Source organism: Arvicola amphibius, chromosome X (assembly GCF_903992535.2).
Source record: "Arvicola amphibius chromosome X, mArvAmp1.2, whole genome shotgun sequence".
Classification (NCBI taxonomy): domain Eukaryota; kingdom Metazoa; phylum Chordata; class Mammalia; order Rodentia; family Cricetidae; genus Arvicola; species Arvicola amphibius.
The window spans coordinates 114,798,681-114,811,905 of NC_052065.1; positions in this window are offsets into that span (position 1 = coordinate 114,798,681).

Sequence of the window (13,225 nt, forward strand, 5' to 3'; positions counted from 1 at the left end):
GCACAAATAAAAACAGATAATGATCCAGCTTATAACTCTAGGAAAATGAAACAGTTTTTTGCTTATTATAATATTAAGCATGTTACAGGTATACCATACAATCCTACAGGTCAAGCAGTCATAGAAAGATCAAATACAACTATAAAGGATATGTTAAATAAACAAAAAGGGGTGGAAAATACCCCCAGAAATAGATTACATAATGCCTTATTAACCTTGAATTTTCTTAATGCTAATGAGAAAGGATGCTAATTGCAGCAGGAAGACATTGGATAATGGAAAAGTCTGCTGAACTAAATCAACCAGTTTATTTCAAGGATGTGCTGACCTCTCAATGGAAGCCAGGAGATGTGTTACGTTGGGGAAGGGGTTTTGCTCTTGTTTCCACAGAAGAACAAAAATTGTGGATACCATCAAAATTAATAAAGGTTAGGTTTGAAGAGGAGAAACCTCTTGGAAAAGAGAAATGACAGCATCCACAATGATGATAATCATACAGGTGATAAGAAAAACACAGAATGGGGGCAGGGTTCTGTTCTTATCTCCACAGGAAAACACTCATCTTTGAAAAATTCAAGGGACTCTGGATGTTTGAATACTGACAGATGAAAAAAAAACTACCTAATAGGAACTATCAAGAAAACTGAATAGGTTCTGTAAGTATGGAGCTCTGGAGTATACTAAATCATATTTCTAAATTTATAGAGCTGGTTTTGGAGTTGGACTCTTGGCTCAGTCCCTCTCTAATTCCAAGCCTTTGTTAAGAGAAAGATCAGAGTCTCTGGACTTTCTGTCCTATGTCAAGAGCCATGATATGAGACAGAAAGAAATACGAGTTTAGAAAACATCTTTGCTTTTCTTCAAATCTATCATACTTTTCATTGTATATATCTATCATACATTTCATTGAATATATGTATGTCTGTATATGTCTATATAATTAATGTTTAAGTTTTCCACAATGAACAATGAGTTTCTCCTGCACTGACATTTGAAGTTTCCAGGAAGAAGATGGGGCCCCCATAACAACAACTCCACTTGGTTGATATGACATCATGATACTGATAGCACTACTACAAGTCCCGTTTCGGGTATCAGCTGCACAGATGATTCCAACTTGATTAGCTGAAATGGTGCACATCTTGTACAACATTCTGGCCAGACTGCCACAAAATACTCAGAGACTGTTTGCAATTTTAAAAGATATTGATCTTGATATTAATCTTACTTTCACAGGATCCTTTAGAAAGAACGTCACCCCCATGACAGCTGGAAGTAATTCTAGAGGACAATGTCCCCTCTCCCAGCAAAGTTTGTCCTCGGGTTTAGGGACAATATTTAGGGGTTGAGTATAATTAGTATACGGTTGAGGGTAGGGAGAGGAACTTTATAAGCATAGGGATCTTTTTGGAAAAAAAGGGAAAATTGGATAGATAATAATGGTATTTGTGAGTTATTGTTTATACATAATTACATTGGCATAGATTTTTTGTATATAGATACAAAGTTAAATTATATTGAACATCGTATGCATGCATGCTTCTACCTCTGTTTAAAACTTTTTATGTATTGATATATAAATATATATAGATATGATATAGAGATAGAGATAGAGATAGAGATAGATAGATATATGTATACCATATTGCAGTATACATTTTGACCTCTGATTAAGATACTTATATATTGTTTATGTATTGATATTCATCGTTTACAATTGGAGTCATTGTCCTCATTTATTGCACAGTTGTTTATTCTCTTAGTCTTTAAGTTAGATAGGTATTAAGAATTGTATATCAATAGTCATCTATGTCGGCCATATTTAGAGTTAGACTAATCAGTTTCTTTAGATACATAGAGATTATATTCTGTATAAATAGTCTTCAACCTCTTCGAATAGCTGTAGAAAACAGCATTTAATTTAATCTTTGAGTTCTGTGGTAGTGAGATACAATCACTCCTGGTAACACCGACCTATTCCTGATAGATTGTTGAGCACCAAAGACACTCCACTTGGAACTTATCTTCTTCTTGACAAAACTGGGCTCTGGGCAAGGAACTGCCCATACCTTAACTACTGACAAAATATACAGTATCCAGAAATGGATAAGCACAACTGTCAAATCTTACCAAGGCAAGGTAAGATGGTTTTGAAAAATCTCTTGCCTGTTAAAAATAATCTGTCAGTTATTCTAGGCCTTAGTCAAAGTTGGTTGCTTCCACACTGCAAATGTGACTTTGCGTGATTGCCCAGGTAGCCAGTTGTCTCTGTGATTTGTTGCATGTTCTGGAAGTTGTTTGATTGCACTTCCTAATTACTCAGGTAACATTATTTCTCCTCTTGAATCTTCTTTGGGGTTGAAGACTAGATGAATGTAGCTACTTTCCTCTCATGACTTGCCCAAGTAATTTATTATGTGAGACTTGGGCTAGTTAGGATAGGATATTTGTTCTTATTGTATATAATTTTGTTGTAGGCTTAGAACGCTCTTACTTAAACAAAAAGGGGAGGTGCTGTGGGAGCACCTTTTTCTCCTTCAGCCAATAACTGCTGAAATACCAGCCCACTCGAGCATGGTCTATTTTTCTTTAAAAAGGAGCAGCAAGCCTCGGCTCACTCTCTTGGTTCTGGTGCTTGGTTCCGGCTCCTGCCCCAGCAACTAGACTCCTTTCCTGATGATTGGTGTTTTGTAAGTTTTACCCCCAAAATAAATACCCCTTTAAATCCTAACTGGTGTGGGATTGTTTCATGCATTACGTTTACAGTGAAGTTTGGTGGAGAAACAGGAGAATATCTTGCCCTAGTTGTGGGTAGAATCATTTGATAGACTGGGAGCCTACATGGAATTAAGAAGTAAAAAGAGAATGAAAACTATTGCATACAAGCCTCACTCTTCCTGAACTTGTGCATCTGTTCCTGTGGTCATTGCTGGTCGAGATCAGATTCCAGACTCTTTTACCACTCAATTCGGACACACATTAGTGTTGCCCTAGAAAACTCCAGACTTTTGGAGCTGAAATGGTGATACACCATTTCTCTCTATTTCTTTTGAAAAATAATCTTTATATTTTTGTGTTTGTTTTGGGGGAAAGGTGTGAACACATACAATGTTCAAATATAATTCAAAATTATATTTTGTATTATATGTATCTGTGAAAGTCAAAGTGCAACTTGTGAAATTTGCTTTTTCCAAATTTTAGATTTTGGGTGGGGCTCTAACAACATTGTGTTTGTGTGTTTGTGTGTGGTTCATGGGTGTCTGTATTGTCTGTGATATATGTATATATGTATATATAATACATATATGCACATATATGTGTGTGTATCATACACATGTATGTGTATATTTATCCTACACATATCTCATATATATGTATATGTTTATATGAGTAGAATGAGGCTCACATAATGACAGACTCTGATTGTTCTTTTTGCAGGTAAATAAAAGTTTTAAAGAATATTTTATTTGAATTAAATAAGTACAACCCAATTCACACATTTCTGCTGGAGCATTGGTTATATATATATATATATATATATATATATATATATATATATATATATCATCATCATACCTATTACTAAACTTGCAGGAACAGACTAGGTGTGTATTGTACACTTAAACAAATTCAGATACAGAGAGGGGTATTGCAGGAGCTCCTTCTGCTCATTCAGCCAATAGCCTTTGAAATACAAGCTCACTTGGGCATGGTCTCTTTTGCTTTAAAAAGCAGTGGTATCCATGAGCTCTCTCTCTCTCTCTCTTGCTTAGGACTCCCCTTCTGGCTACTAGACTCCTTTCCTGGTTGTGCAGAGGGTTGTTGTCTATGATGGTGATCTGTAAGTTTTTCTTTTAAATAAATTATAATACTTTATTACTAATAATTCCAAACTTGTTTGGGATTGTTTTTCGACTTATGCTTTCAGGGTATGGTCATTAAATTTAAGATCTGGCTCTCTGTTAGGTTGAAAACCAGAGTTGTAGTGAGAGGAGCAGTGGGCTGTGTTCCTGCTGCCCAGCTCCCAGCCACCTGGCTAGCTTATGCCCCGAAATAACAACACACAAACTGTATTTATTTAAACACTGCCTGGCCCATTAGTTTCATCCTCTTATTAGCTAATTCTCACATCTTGCTTTAACCCATATTTAGTAATGTGTGTAGCACCACAAGTGGTGTCTTACAGGGAAAGATTCAGCATGTCTGACCTGGCAGCTGTCTCCATCGTGTCTGACCCAGAGAGGAGAGGAATGGCGATTGCCTGAGGCATCTGCCTCACTCCCAGCCTCGTGCTCTGTCTACTCCACCCACCTATGTTTAACCTATCAGGCCAAGCAGTTTCTTTATTAATTAAGCAATGAAACAGTAGATAGGTAGAAACACTCCTACATCACAGAGTGGAAGCAATGGAAATGTTTCTGAGTCAGGCATTTCAAGGAGCATGTGTAAATAGTAAAAGCAGTTGTACCAGTTTGCACTCCCACCAGCAATGGAGGAGTGTTTCATTTACCCCAGATCCTCTCCAGCATAAGTTTTCATCAGTATTTTTTTAACTTGGCCATTCTTATAGCTGTAAGATGGAATCTCAGAGTTGTTTGGATTTGTGTTTCTCTGATGACTAAGGATGTCAAGAATTTCCTAAAGTGTCTTTTAGTCATTTTAGATTGTTCTGTTGAGTTTTCTCTGTTTAGGTCTATGTCTCATTTTTTATTGGATTATTTGTTCTTTTGATGACCAATTTCTTGAGCTCTTTGTATATTTTGGAGATCAGCCCTCTGTCTGATATGGGGTTGATGAGGATCTTTACCTATTCTGTATGCTGTTGTTTTGTCTTGTTAACCATGCCTTTTGATTTACAGAAGCTTCTCAGTTTCAGGAGATCCAATTTATTAATTGTTTCTCTCAGTGTCTGTGTTATTGCAGTTATATTTAGGAAGTGGTCTCTTCCACTTGCCAATGCGTTCAAATGGACTTCCCACTTTCTCTTCTATGAGGTTCAGTGCTGTTGATTATATGTTGAGGTCTTTGATCCCTTTTGATTTGAGTTTGTGCATAACAGTAGATACAGATTTATTTTCTTGCTTCTACATGGTGATATTTAGTTATGCCATCGGCATTTGGTTAATAATCTTTCTTCTTTCCATTTTGTTTTGTTGTTTCTTTGTGAAAGATCATGTATTTGTGATGGAGGAGAGTTATCTGTCTATGTTACTTTCATTGGTTAATTAATAAAGAAAACTGCCTTGGCCCTTTAAGAGACAGAAAATTAGGTAGGTGGAGTAGACAGAACAGAATTGTGGGAACAAGGAAGTAGAGTTGGGGAGATGCTTCAGGCAGTCTCCATGCTTCTCCTCTCCGAGATGGATGCAGGTTAAGATCTCTCCTGGTAAGCCACACCTCGTGGTGCTACACAGATTACTAAATATGGGTTAAAGGAAGATGTGAGAATTAGCCAATAAGAGGCTAAAACTATGGGCCAGGCAGTGTTTTAAAAGAATACAGTTTCTGTGTAATTATTTCGGGTGTAAAGCTAGCCGGCGGCTGGGCGGCAGGAAAGCAGCCCGCAGTTCCCCACTACAGATTGGCGCCCAACGTGGTGACTAAATCCACTTAAAAACCTGAGAGGGCATTAAATAAAGGAGAGAGAGAGAGAGTTTAACACAGCTTTTTGCTGTTTGCTAGGACATGCCGTAGAGAGATTTCCTGTTTCGGCAATAGCGGCAGAGAAAAACCTGCGTCATTTTAAAACGCGGCTTCCTGGTGCTGTGCTGCCAGTGCAAACTCTGGCTATAAAGCATTTCAATGGCTTTTATGGGCCTGGATATTTGTGTTCCCGCTTGGGATCAGAAGGAGAGTGCTCTGAGACCGGGCCGATGGCTCCCCGCTCCCCGCCTGCACCTGGGCAGATGGCGGAATCAGGCTTAGGCGAGCAGGAGAGCATGGCGGATTTCTGCCGATGTTTCCAGGCTGCGCGGTGCTCTGCGCATCAGATTTGGCTGTAACTTGGATGAAAAGAGTTTCTGTGCCGCACACTCAGTCTCAGAATTAAAGTGCTGAGTGTGGCTCCTACCTGGAGGCCCCAGAGCTAGTAGAAAATGGTACATCCTCCATTTTGAAATTGGAGAGAGGTGGAGCCAACATCTAGAACAGCCCAGCGGCTCTGCAGCTCAGAAGTGCAACCGATTCAGAGTCACAAGTGGCTCCGCCATGTTGGACTGGGCGGGGCAAGCCCGCAGTACCTGTTTTTTGACCTAGGAATGTCACAGCTTAGAGTCTTAAGTGCTTAGCGATGTAAAGGCGCAAATCAAACATGTTTCTCAACAGTAGAAAAATTACAGATTCACAATAGGACAGATTCAGACATAAAAGACTTTTAAATGAGTCACAATGTTGGATGAATGTATGTAGGCTTGAGAGAGAAAAAGAAAATATAGAAAATAAAGTTAATGCCTTTAAAAAAAGGGTAAAGTCTTTAAAGAGACAGAATAAAGTAAAGTGATAGAGTGAAAATAAGCCACAGAAAAATGGAAAATTCACAGAGAGTCTGGATGATGTATTTTATTGTGTTGTCTTTGAAATTTTTGACTGTAAAGGAGCTAAATACAGAGAGACATTTCATTATATGGGCTGCCAGTCTAGACCAGAATGGACATCTTCACGGTATGACTTCAGGATTTGGATCTAAGAACATGATGCTTTGGAAAAGAGTTTCTTCTTTTGTTTTCACAGAGGACGAGACTCTGTGGATTGCTTCTATCCCAGTATGGTATGATAGACCACGCCCTCCTGAAAGGTTGCTGTGAACATCTTCAAAAAAATTACTTCACTCAACTGCCAACTGAGAGCAACTTAGCTCACAGGTTACACCATGAAAGACCTAAATAACAGCGCCCCCATTCAGCAGGAAGCAGTTTGGAGAGAAATAACTGTGCCCATTTTCCCAAATATTGTTTATAAATGTTCTTTTATATTTAAAGGGGGATATGATATAGAGATGAATAATTTGCAATGGTATGGATTTTAAGGTCAATTTTGTTATATGTATATGTATTTCTGATCTTGATTAAGCTATTGTGATTGTAGTTCATTTTAAAGAATATAATGTATAATTAGGAAATATAGGTTGTTAATGGATAATCATTGATAATAGTTAAGCTTGTAGTCATGTCATTAGATTTTCTAGATATGTAGAGATATATTTCAGTTAGATAGACATTCTTCATATCTTTCAAAGACTGCAGAATATGGCATTTAATGTTTTAATAACTTAGGGTTTTTCATGACAATGAGACACATCTGCTCCTGGCAGCATCTATCTACTTCGAGAGGAAGATGGGCATCGAAGAGGCTACTTATGGAGTTTGTTAGCCATTTGGGCAAGAAACTGCTCTTGCCTGGACTGTTGCAATAAACTGGACATAAAGAACCCTCAGAGAGAGGACTGCTGAACTTGCCTAAAGGTGAGATGTTCCTTTCGGGGTTCCTGATTCATGAAAGAGTCTGCGAGACGTTCTGCAGGACACAGCAGAAAGTGACTGAACGTCTTTGGAATTTCCTGCTTCATGGAAATGTCTGCTGGACACTATGGGCCTGAAGGCTGAAGATGGATGCCCCAACGGTACAGAGGAACTTTGGGTGACTGTCCAGGGCAGCGAGTTGTCTCTGTCATTTCTAGAGTTTGAAAAATTGCATATGACTTGTTTACTTAGGTAATATTATATCCTTCTGGAGTCTTTGATGGAGTTAAAGAATAAATAGATAGTTATAGCTTTCATTAGTTATGATAAAAGATAAAATAGATCTAAATATTGGTAACTGTAATACTTGCTTGATAACTGTTTTGTTATATGTAATTTTGCTATGTTAAAGTTGAAGCCTTTCTTTTTTGTTTAAACAGAAAAAGGGGAAATGATGGAGGAGAGTTATCTGTCTATGTTACTTTCATTGGTTAATTAATAAAGAAAACTGCCTTGGCCCTTTAAGAGATAGAAAATTAGGTAGGCGGAGTAGACAGAACAGAATGCTGGGTAGCAGGAGTGGGGAGATGCTTCAGGAAGTTGCCATAGTGAGTCTCCATGCTTCTCCTCTCCGAGATGGATGCAGGTTAAGATCTCTCCTGGTAAGCCACACCTCGTGGTGCTACACGGATTACTAAATATGGGTTAAAGGAAGATGTGAGAATTAGCCAATAAGAGGCTGAAACTATGGGCCAGGCAGTGTTTTAAAAGACTACAGTTTCCGTGTAACTATTTTGGGTAAAGCTAGCCGGGTGGCGGGACACAGCCCTCCGCTTCCTTCTACATATTTGTAAGTGTATGAATTGATATCCTGGTCTTCTATTCTTTCCCATTAGTCTTCCTGTCTGTTTTTATGCCAATACCAGGCTGTTTTTAGTACTGTAACTTTGTAGTAGATTGTGAAGTCAGGGATTGTGATGCTTCGAGAAGTGCCTTTATTGTACATTATTGTTTTGGCTATCCAGGGATTTTTGCTTTTCTATATGAAGTTGAGGATTGTTCTTTTCAGTTTGTGAAGATTTTTTCTGGGATTTTGATAGTGATTGCAGTGAATCTGTAGATTGCTTTTGGGAAGATTATCATTTTTACTATGTTAATTCTACCTACACAAGAGCATGGGAGATCATTCAGTTTTCTGATGTCTTCTTCAATTTCTTTCTTCAAAGACATAAAGTTATTGTCATAGAGGTCTTCCACTTGTTCAGATAGAGTTACATCAAGATATTTTATGTTATTCTGGCCACTGTAAATGTTGATATTTTTCTGATTTCTTTCTCAGCCCATTTATCAATCTGTTTGAAGGAGGAATACTGCTTTTTTTTTTTCAACTTAATCTTTAATCTTGCTACATTATGGAAGATGTTTACGACTTGTAGAAGTTTCTTAGTAGAGTTTTTGGGGTCACTTATATAAACAATTATATCATCAGCAAATAGTGAGATTTGACTTATTTTCTAATTTGTGTCCCCTTATCTCCTTTTGTGTTCTCATTGTTTTAGCTAGAACATCATGTACCATATTTAATATAAACAGAGAGAGTGGACAATCTTTTCTTGTTACTGATTTTAGTGGGATAACTTGGAGTTTCTCTCCATTTAGCTTGATGTTGGCTGTTGGCTTGCTATATATTGCCTTTATTATGTTTAGGTATGTTCCTTGTACTCCTGCTCTTTCCAAAATCTTTATCATGAAAGGACGTTGTATTTTATCAAAGGCTTTTCATCATGTAATGAGATGATCATGTGTTTTTTTTCAGTTTGTTTATATGGTGGATTACATTGACAGATTGTCATATGTTGAACCATCCCTGCATCTCTGAGATGAAGCCCACCTACTTAGTTATAGTGAATGATTTTTCTGATGTGCTTTTGGATTCAGCTTGCCAGTGTTTGCTAAGTATTTTTGCAATGTTCATGAGTGAGATTGATCTGTAATTTTTCTTTCTTAGTGATGTCTTTGTGTGACTGAGTATCAGAGTAATTGTAACCTCATAAAAAGAGTTTGACAGTATTCCTTCTACTTCTACTGTGGAACAATTTGAGGCATATTAGTATGAGTTGTTCTTTGAAACTTTTGTAATATTCTGGACTTTCTAGTCCTGGATTTCTTTTGTTTTCTTCATTGATCCAGGGGTGGTTCAGTAGTTGACTGTTCAGTTTCCATGAGTTTTTAGGCTTTCTGGGGGTAGAATTGTTGTTGAATTCTAACTTTATTCCATGGTGATCCAATAGTACACAGGTGGTTACTAAAATTATTTTGTATCTGTGGAAGTTTGCTTTGTTACCGATTATGTGATCAATTTTTGAGAAGGTTCCATGAGATGCTGAGAAGAAGGTATATTCTTTTCTGTTTGGGTGGAATGTTCTATAGATGGCTGTTAAGTCCATTTTGTTTATTACATCTGAAAGGATTATTTTACATGCTCCATCATTAAGTTGATATTAAGCCATTACTTGGGGATGGGAAATGTGATATTTTATGCTATAGGCTCTTGCAAGTCTTATTCTCAGTCTACTTCCTTTTAATTTCCATGGCTCATTCTCCACCCTATTTTCTCCAAGTAATTACACAGCTTTTTTTCTTTTTATGATTGTACTCTACTCATGTCTACTACATAAATCTTTTAATGACTACTAAAATCTCCTTAAATATCACCATGTTTTTCATTCATAAAAAGCGTCCCCTACCTGTGACAATTTGAAAGCTTTGAACTTTCAGTGATTTGAATGTGACATGAAAGATGGGGATTTCCAACTGAGCTAGACTTTTGTTTTCTTTTAGAGTATCAAAGTCTTTGAGGATAATCACCAAAGACTTGATGCTGTTGAGCAAAAAATAGTGAAAAAATGAAATAGAAAACTCTAAGAGGAAACTTAAGACAGAAAATGTAAGCAGTGTATATTTAATATAGAATATAAGTATGTTATGCTTTTGATGTGTTTTTTGAAGAGATGCTTATAGTAATTATTGACATCTCTGTTTTGAAAAAAAACGACATCAGGATTTAAGGGCTATAGAAACGTCTCATTCTCTGCTCTCAGAGGACTACAAAGAAATGCAGTGAACCTATGTTATGTGACACACACATATACACACACACAAAAATTCACTACACTACCAGAAATTATAATTGAAATTAGTACATTTTCATTTATTTTTATTTATTTTTTGTTACCACACCATACTCCATGTCTTTTAACCTTCAAGTAGCACTGGGCATTTAGTGAACAGAAATCATTACAAGTTTGTAAATATGGGAATTCCTATGCTCCTTGCAGAAATAGAGATGCACCCTCTAAGAAACGTAGTTAGATTTTTGGAAGTAAATGGTAGTAATTTAACTGGATGACCTTATAGAAATTATTGACTACAACTTATGTTTCTCTGTAGAAAAGAAATAAAACTTCTGAAAATTACCTCAAACTGAAAAACATTAACAACAAAAAATCCTATGCTTATATTGGGGTGGGATTGTGGTGTTCCAGGAAGCCAATTTTCATTATTTGGTTTGTTTAGCTGGTAAATGGACACTTATCCTTAGTGCTGATTCACAGCATTTAATTCATGTACAGACATACTCAACTTTTTATCTCAACATCCCACCTCTGCCCTTTGGTGATATGTTATCCAGAGTGCTATGTTTTTGTATTTATCCTGACAGTGTGTGTGTGTGTGTGTGTGTGTGTGTGTGTGTGTGTAGAAGTTTATCTGTGTATATATTTCAGTCATGAATTATTCTGTTGGTTTTCTTCTTATGATGTAACTTTTTGCATTAAGTACTGTAGTGCGGAGCTGTGAGCCACATTCCTGCCACCCTGCTCCCAGCTGCCTGGCTAGCTTATGCCCGAAATAACAACACACAAATTGTATTCATTTAAACACTGCCTGGCCCATTAGTTTCAGCCTCTTACTAGCTAATTCTCACATCTCTTGCTTTAACCCATATCTAACAATCTAAGTAGCACCACGAGGTGGTGGCTTACCGGGAAGATTCTAACGTACATCCATCTTAGGCTGGAGCTTCATCGCATCTGTCTCAGAGAGGAGAGGCATGGCATCTGTCTCACTTAGGAGAGGTGGGGCAATTGTCTGAACCATCTATCTCACTTCCTTCTTCCTGTTCTGTCTACTCCACCCACCTAAGGGCAAGGCCTATTAAATGAGCCAGGCAGTTTTCTTTATTAACGAATGAAATTCAACACAAACAGAAGACTCTCCCACATCAAAGTACCATAAATACCTTTCCTTGGGAACACTGTGTTTAATAAATTTAAAATTGTTTTACAGTCTAATTGAGATATATCAATTCAATAGATTCCTTTAGTAAATAAAAGAAACTACAGGCCCTTTTGTCCGGGTGGCGTCCCTGGGCTACCTGGAATCCTTGATCCTGTGCCCTGGAGTTCCAATCTGGACTGGTGAGTGGGTGCGGGACCCTGGGGCAACCTGCCCTGGAAGAGAGCACAGACACCCTCACCCAGCTCCCTCTGTAGGCTTGTCTTTGTTTTCTCACGTCCCCTTGCCTCTCCCAAGCCTTCCCTAGTGTTTTCAGGTGTCCTGCTCCTGTACTAAGGCCATCCACCCAAAGGGGTCAGACTCTGGCCTCCAAGCAGGTCTGAGAATTCCTGCAAGGGAGTGCAGGCTCCTTCAGATTGTGCTGCCAGGTTTGCTGTGTGATATTCCATCCCGCCCTGCCCCCACCTTGCCCCTTTTGTCCAGGCAGTGTCCCTGGGCTGCCTGGAATCCCTGATCCTGTGCCCTGGAGTTCCATCTGGACTGGTGAGTGGGTGCGGACCCTGGGGCAACCTGCCCTGGAAGAGAGCACAGACCCCCTCACCCAGCTCCCTCTGCAGGCTTGTCTTGTTTCTCACATCCCTGCCTCTCCCAAGCCTTCCCTATTGTTTTCATGGTGTCCTGCTCCTGTACTAAGGGCCATCCACCCAAAGGGGTCAGACTCTGGCCTCCAGGCAGGTCTGTGGATTCCTGCAAGGGAGTGCGGGCTCCTTCAGATTGTGGTGGAGAGGTTGTGGAGTAAGGGGTACACTCATCCATTGCTGGTGGGAATGCAAACTTGTGCAACCACTTTGGAAAGCAGTGTGGCAGTCTCTCAAGAAATTCGGGATCAACCTACCCCAGGACCCAGTAATTCCACTCTTGGGAATTTACCCAAGAGATGCCCCTATCATATTACAAAAGCATTGTTCAGCTATGTTCATAGCAGCACTATTTGTAATAGCCAGAACCTGGAAACAACCTAGTTGCCCTTCAATGGAAGAATGGATGAAGAAACTGTGGAATATATACATATTAGAGTACTACTCGGCGGTAAAAAAACAATGACATCTTGAATTTTGCATGCAAATGGATGGAAATAGAAAAACACTATTTTGAGTGAGGTAACCCAGACACAAAAAGATGAGCATGGGATGTACTCACTCATAATTGTTTTCTAGCCATAAATAAAGGATATTGAGCCTATAATTCGTGATCCTAGAGAAGCTAAATAAGAAGGTGAACCCAAAGAAAAACATATAGTTATCCTCCTGGATATTGGAAGTAGTCAAGATTGCCGGGCAAAAATGGGAACTTGGGGGCAGGGTGGGGTGGGGATAAGGGGAGATGGGGAGAGAAAAGTGTGAAGGGGAGGATGGGGAGAGCTTGGGTGTACGGGATGGTTGGGATATAGGAAGGGTGGATATGGGACCAGG